This window comes from Artemia franciscana, chromosome 8 (genome assembly GCF_032884065.1).
Source record: "Artemia franciscana chromosome 8, ASM3288406v1, whole genome shotgun sequence".
Taxonomy (NCBI): Eukaryota; Metazoa; Arthropoda; class Branchiopoda; order Anostraca; family Artemiidae; genus Artemia; species Artemia franciscana.
The window spans coordinates 719,241-727,193 of NC_088870.1; the positions used below are offsets into that span (position 1 = coordinate 719,241).

The 7,953-nt window shown below is 34.3% G+C and overlaps 1 pseudogene; it reads left to right on the top strand.

Moving 5' to 3' along the window:
• Positions 1 to 382: 382 nt before the first annotated feature.
• Positions 383 to 501, top strand: LOC136030739 (5S ribosomal RNA; annotated as a pseudogene).
• Positions 502 to 7,953: the final 7,452 nt, after the last annotated feature.

The window sequence follows — 7,953 nt, forward strand, 5'->3', positions numbered from 1 at the left end:
CAAATTAATTGAATTGCTCTATAGCATGTGACCATCTGGAAAGGACAAAGCTATGAAATTTAGGATACTGAATGTGAAAAGGAAAACTTTCACATATGCCTACCTAGTAACAACGCGTAAGAATTGACTAGAGGCGGGGGAAACATTTTCCTTGAAAATCATTAAATTATACCCCAACAAAACATGAATAAATATTTCAAGCTTTACAAACTGAAAAGAAACAAAATGCCTAATTAGGCCTCTAAAATTAGGCATTTTGTTTCTTTTCAGTTTGTGGATCAACATTCATCAGAAACAAAATGCCTAATTAGGCCTCTAAAATTAGGCATTTTGTTTCTTTTCAGTTTGTGGATCAACATTCATTTTGTTACAAAATCTTTCAGCCAACGGCCATACCACGTTGAAAGTACCCAGTCTCGTCAGATCCTGGAAGTCACACAACGTCGGGCGCAGTCAGTACTTGGATGGGTGACCGCCTGGGAACACCGGGTGCTGTTGGCATCTTTTTTTTCTTTTTATGTTTTTATTATGATTTCTTTTTATTCAAAGTAAAATAATATTCTTTAACAAACTCGTTTCCTTATTCTAACAAGACCAAGATGATTATATTTTATATAAGCGTATAACTTTAGCTTTTTAGCGTATAACGTACTAACTTTTAGCGTATATTCAGGGAACCGCTCTACCTGAGCGAACAATTTCTGCTCAGAAGCGAGCGAGTCATTTCTAGGTAATCTATGTTTCTCCTTTTTTGCTTTTGCAAAGATTGCGATTGATCTGTTGTATTGTTAAAAAAAGAAAACAATACAAACAAAAACAGTCGGAACTTTTTCAAATTAAACTTTTCCTTTATTGTCGGAATTTGAAAAAAGAAATTAAGCAAAAATATTTATAATTGTGGTATTTCCCTGTAAAATAGTACTATTATTTATGTGCCTAGTTGAATGATTTACGCTTCCTTCATGAAGCAAATCATGAACCTTCATGAAGCAAAAATATTAATAATTGTGGTATTTCCCTGTAAAATAGTACTATTATTTATGTGCTTAGTTGGAATGATTTACGCTTCCTTCATGAATCTGTTAAAAAAAAAAAAAGAAAAAATGATTTACTATAAATCATATATAAAATCATATATATATATATATATATATATATATATATATATATATATATATATATATATATATATATATATAATTATAATAAAAAAAAATTTAAAAAAAATATGTTCATGAATCTTGTTCACCTTGTAAAAATTGCGGATGCGTGTTTATTTGTGCCCAGAGGTAAGGGTATTGACCCACTGGTTCTAGAATATTACGAGAGGGCTTAATCGAAGAAAAATTAAAGTGAATAAAAAAATTGGAGGGCCCCTCTCACGCTCATTTTTTTGCCAAAGTCACCGGATGATAATTTTGGGATAGCTATTTTCTTCCACATAGTCTAAAAGTCTAATAGCTATGTCTTTGAGGACGACTTAATCCTCCACAGCTCCCGGGGGAAGGGTTTCAAGCTATGAACTTTGCTTATTGTTAACATACAGTAATCATGGTTATCGGGATGTATACAGAAGTTTTCACGGCTGATTTTTTCTGTTGGGCCGGGGTCCGGGAGGCGGTTACCTGGGAGAATCTTTCCACGAACTAATTCTGCATGGGGAAGAAAGATGTCCATTGTAGGGGGGGGGTCCCAACATTATTTAAGAAACGATCAGAAAAAACAAGTTTTTTAGCTGAAAGTAAGGAGCAACATTAAAACTTAAATCGAACATTCAAACTTAAATCGAACAGAAATTATTACGTATATGAGAGGATCCACCCCCTTCTCAATATCTCGCTCTGTACCCTAAATTACTATTAGTACTTTAAAAAGAGCTATTTATTCTAATTAAACGGCATTTGTGTTTCAGCGGTTATTCTTAAAGAATTGGAACAAAATTTGAACTCTGGCATAGAGACCGAGGTAGGTAAAGGGGCAAACCCTGGCACGTACGCAGGGGGGGGGGCTCGGGCCGGGCCCTCCGAAATTTTGTGATTCGTTTAATTTCACCATGGTTTCTTGGGATTTCTGGCAAAAGTAGGACATTTAATAAGAACCTAGATACATGTGTGAAGCCTTTTTTGGGGATTTTACAGCATGGATTTATCCGGTCAAGTCAGTGCCCAATTATTAACCCATTTTCTGTCTAACTTTTTACCCTTTTCGAAGTAATTAGCGATTTTACTGTTATTTTTTTTGCAAAGAGAGTTTGCTTTCCACAGCAAAATAGAATTGTCCTTAATATTAGGGCGTTTATCCCCCCTTTTCAGGATAAAGTACAGCTTTTAATGGATCAATTTTGGAAACTATCTTTTTTGTTAAAATCGACGTTTTCGCAATAGAAGAACTACCCCCCCCCCACAGCACCCATATTGCACTGTTAACCCTAAAATTTCCCTTTCAGTGGGATATAACAGATTAATCACTGGTTCTCAATCGATAGAAATATAACCTGAGCCTAAAACGTAGTTTTGAGGCTCTAGTCTTCTTCCTCCCATCCGCTACAATACTACAGATTAAGGTTAATCTGTATTTTCCGATATGCGTGCTTTTTGCACTTATTTAGTTACTAAATAAAAAAGGTGCTACTTTATATCTGCTGTTTCGAAGGTTTTAGCCCCCCCCCCCACGAAAAATTCCTGCGTACGTGCCTGAGAAAACCCCATCATATATGTAATAATTTTTGTTCGTTTTAAGTTTTAATGTTTCTCCTTACTTTCAGTTGAAAAAACTTAGTTTTTCTAATTAACTTGTTTTTTATTATTTTTCGGTCTCTATAAAAATCCAGATTTTTGCTTACTATTCATACGATCAGCAATTTTTTCCACATTTTAAAAAAATATGCGCCCTTTTGACAAAATGGATACACATTATATGTTTTGATTTTGTTTTGTACCCCCTCAACTTTCCCTGAAAAATAAAACCGAATACACTATTTTGTTCCTAAATTTTTTCAACAAAGCTGTTTTGAAAATTTGGATTTAACTGCTATACACCATTTTGGTTTAGTTCAAAAGTAACAGCAGGAGTAATATATTTTGCAGATGTTAGCTTCAAAACTTATAGTTGTTTGGGACTGTTGTAGTTTTTAAATTTCAGTTTTAAACATCTCATTTTATTGCAAATTTTGTTTAATTTACATATGCAGTTTGCTGTGAGCGGATTTTAGATATATAGCCGTTATGCTTTTAAGGTCTAAACAAATTCCACTGTTTTAGTTAATTTTTCCTACTGTTTTCTAATTCCTAACATTTGATATAAGGGCTTTAAATCCTCAAAATGAGATTTTCTGGCTGTTATGAAGTTAGGGAGGGGGATGCCTCAAAGGAAGTATTTTAATGTCAAATTATAGAACCTCTCATTAAGCTTTCTGGTAAATACAGAATTAGCTCTAAGGGACAGATGAGGGAAGGGTGAGAGCTGAAATTTATATATAATCCACAAAGCCATAAGAATGAGTTTTATTTTGAGGGTTGTTTGAATCGCGAAGAGGGGGTGAAAAAAAAACGTATCGAAAATATGAAGTTGATATTGAATCCATCTTTATTTCTGAATCATTTCTGGTCTACACTGTTAATATGAAAGTAAAGAGCATCACTAAACCCCAATTCACATTTTAACAATTGATTTAACTTTTTATTTTATGTTTATCCCCTAATCTGTTTTATCATTGTAACTGTTTTGACGTGCTTATGTTAGCTTGTGAGCTATTTTAGCCAATAAATCATATTCTATTCTATTCTACAAAAAATGGGTAAAATTTATTTTGAGTAGGAGAGGGACTGCCTCTTCCTCTTCCCCTTCTCATGGTTACAGAAGTTTCGTAGGGTCTTCATTACGTTAACCATAAATTTAGAATTAGTCCTTTTTTTTATCAATCCAAAGGGATTTTGAGACGAATCAGCTACCGAAGGGAATTTGACGGGGCTTTTTTCCGCAAAGACGGGGGGGGGGGGTGTTTTCGGTGGTGGTATTTCATTTCTTTTAGGAGGGGGGGGGGTAAACACCGGCCTCTCTAACTTTGTAACCTAACTTTGGATTTGACGTAATTATATATGAGTATGAGTTCAGAATAAATTTAAATAAGTTGTGACCTATTTTGTTAAATTAAAGTAAATAGGAAGGGACTACCCAATAGTGAAATAGCTGTGTATATTAAACTAATTTTCGGTGAAGTTGACAAATTCGATATTTTTGGGTTTCTTTTCCAGTTTTGTCATAGCCAAGACAAAGTGAATAACTTTATATAAGCTAATTGAAATTGCAATTCTTGACCTTTGATTAAAGGATTTCGGTAAGCTTTTGGACTAATGTCATATCAAATAGTTCGTGGTAACGAACTGTAAGCAAGGATCAACCCGGCTCAATAGTAACCGAAACTCATAGGCTCCTTTTTGCACAAATGTGGAATTTTGTATTTTTTGCCAGAAGAAAGATCACGGATGCGTGTTTATTTGTTATTTCTTTTTTCTAGGGGTGATTGTATCGACCCAATGGTCCTAGAATAACGAAAGAGGGCTCATTTGAACAAAAATTAAAAGTTTTACTGTCCTTTTTAAGTGACCAAAAAGATTGAGGGGCAGCTAGACCCCCCCCTCTCATCTGATAAAAAATTTGAGATAGTCATTTTGTTCAACATAGTTGAAAGGCAAAATAACTATGCTTTTGGAGATATCATGAGCCCCACATCCCCTTGGGAAATGTCTTGAAGTTACAGCTTTGCCCATTGTTGACGTATAGAGATTATTATTGGGAAGTATTCACATAATTTTCGAGCAGGGGAGGGGGGAGAATTTTCTGATGGAGGGATTTTCCAGTAAGATATTTTTCCATGGGGAGGGAAGTTTCCAGGGGCAATTTTACACTGGGAGAATTCGGCAGAATTCCTATACTAAATTCTTCTTTTGTCTTGATTTTTCTTTGCCGACTAATTGGGTAATGTTTTTATTAATGGACCATTTAGGTAGCTAAGAAATACATTTACCTCTTTATTCAGACATGCGTCTTGAATCCACATTTAACATTCATTTGCGTCGGCAAAGGACTTTATCTCCATCCCTTTATACAACAATTCAGGCTATATATTTGTACATTAGGGGTTGGGGGGGTAAGGTTAAAACTTCCTTCTATTGTCAGAGTTGCATCCTAAATTAAAATTTAAAATTCATTTGCATTGGAAAAGAACTTTACCCCCTTCCCTCCAACATGCAAATATATACCCTGTATTGGAAAATTCCCCGAGTTAGTATATAGGGGCGGGGGTAAAATTAATTTTTGATGCAAATGAATATTATATTAGAACTCGGGATGCAATTTTAACTGTAGAGGTAAATTTTTTTTTATATTTGTTAATACTAACATTAGCCTACCCGAATAAATCCGTGGGGAGGAGACACTTTTCCGTGGAGATGTAGCCTTGTTTCCTAGAATTGTTTAAAAAACGATCCAAATTAATTAAACAAGTTTTTTCAACTGAAAGTAAGGGGAAACACCTCACTCTTTACGCTAAAGTTTGAACTATCAATTATTTAATAACGACTCCTGAAACACTGTGTAGTTTAATTAGAACAACAAGAAGCTTTTTTTTGAAGTAGGCCTACTAAGAAACTTTAGCTTTAAGGGCAAGGAGTTAAGGAGGAGCAATCTACCTAATATACGTAATAAGTTCTTTTCGTATTTAATTTTAATATTGCTCCTTACTTTCAGTTGAAAACTTGTGTTTTTAATTTAATTTAGGCTGAAAAAGCAAAGTTATCTATAATAAATTCTACATGATGAGTTCGCTTTTTGAGTTATAGTTTGAAACCACATAATCTTCGTTAATTCCTGATTTGTACAGTCCTGGCGAATGTTTAGTTCTTCACAAGACAAGGCGCCCACAAAAAAAGTCTCCCGGAAGGGAATCTGACAACAATATCAGTGGTGGGCGGAGGGCAAGGGAATGTATTTAAGACACGTTCTCTTAGTAAATAGCATATTCTTATGAACAAATAGGAAAATTGTCACATAAAAAGAGTGATTAAATTTGCATATAAAATGGAAAAAAACTCAGCAAAATTGAAACGGCGAATATTCACGGCGAAGAGATAAGTCCATCTATAGTGCGAGTAAAGTTTAACTTACAGTATCTCCCCGTTCGATGATTTAAGTTATTTATTTTCTATAAGTTCCTAGAGGCCTGATACATTTTGAAGCTTCTTTTCGCTATGGACCAGATAGAAAGCGAAAGGATAGAAATATGCAGTTTTTTCATATTCATTTTAAATGTTATACATAATATTGATTCTGAAAAAAAAAACTTTTTTCAACTGAAAGTAAGGAGCAATATTAAAGCATAGTCGAATAAAAATTATTACCTATGTTTGGGGCTTCGCTTCCTTGTCAATACCTCGCTTTTTACACTAAAATTCGAAGTTTGTTCTAATTCTTTAAGAATGGCCCCTAAATCACAAAGGCCGTTTAATTAGAATAAATATCTCTTTTGAAAAAACTAAAACTTTAGCGTAAAGAGCGAGTTATTGACAAGGGGGCTAACCCCCTTACATACGTAATAATTTCCGTTCGTTTTAAGTTTTAATGCTGCTCTTTACTTTCAGCTGAAAAAACATCTTGAAAATTTAATTTCTAATCATTTTTAAAATAATTCTGGGAAATCCGGTGCCCCCTTCATAGAAAATTCCATTACCCCATGGAAAGATCCTATTATGTAACAGTAGCGTTCTCTGATAAGCTAAATATGATGAGATGATATTCATTAAGATTCTTTGACTTTTATGGGGTGTTTGCCCCTTTTTTCAAAAATAAGGCAAATTTTCTCACGCTATTCTTTTTTTTTACGATTTACGCTACAAATTAAAATGAAGGATAGTAACAAGCCTAGAAAATCCGCTGTTTTTCTGGAGCTGCAATCCCCTACCCCTCTCTTTGCGACATATAAATTTCTTCCTTCCTAAATTTATTCCACAGTTTGAACATTTTTGTCCTCGGGACTAAGTAGAATAGATACTGAAGGATAATACAGTTTGGAGCTTCAAATACCCCCACCCCCAACCCTCAATTAATTTACTTCCTCGGCAAAAGATTATCGAAACCCCTGCATCTCTCAGCAAAATATTGTACAAAAAAATGGCTTCCAAGGGGATACTTCTAGAATCTCAAAAGCCCTAACGTCAAAAGTACTAATGTAGGGCTTTGGCAAGATCTTCACACTTCTGAGGGTCCGTGCTCATAACTTGCCCTGCTTGCAAGGATACCACGTTTTGATATTTACGATGGTCATGTGAAGTATATCCCTTTCCTAATAGGAGAATTCTCCCCATCAAATTGAAATTACTTATGTCGTAAGACATTTGAAAAAATAAATAAATACAGAATAGCGAAAGAAAATCGAAATTTAAAATTCAGAAGTCAAATTGATTTTCGTTCTTATAGTAGTCAAATATAACTGAAAATTATGAATAGGCTCAAATAAAATTTTTACCAAAAGAGGATCTTATCATATAATCTGTTATAAGGAAGGGTAAGTAAGGAGTGACTCTGGGATTATTCACCGAAAAAGAAGGAATTTGTTGACAATAAACACATAAGCGGAATTGGCTGTTTATACTGATTCTAAATATAATTAACTTATTCATATTGTTATTAAGTATCAAAAGTAACTGATCTGAGAAAATTGTACTTATATTTCAAAAGAAAATAGTACCCCCATCCCCTTAAAAAGTAAGTGATCTTAGTGAAAATTGCTTCATTAGATTCGTCGTATAAGAGAACCCTTCCGTAGAGGTTTAAGATCCAATCAGCAAAATTTGGAGAAAAAAAAATCCAGAAGGAAGATTACAGATCCCGCGAAAAAAACCGCAGAAAATATCCCAGAGCAGAAAATGCATCACCCGAAAAATAACCACCCCCCGC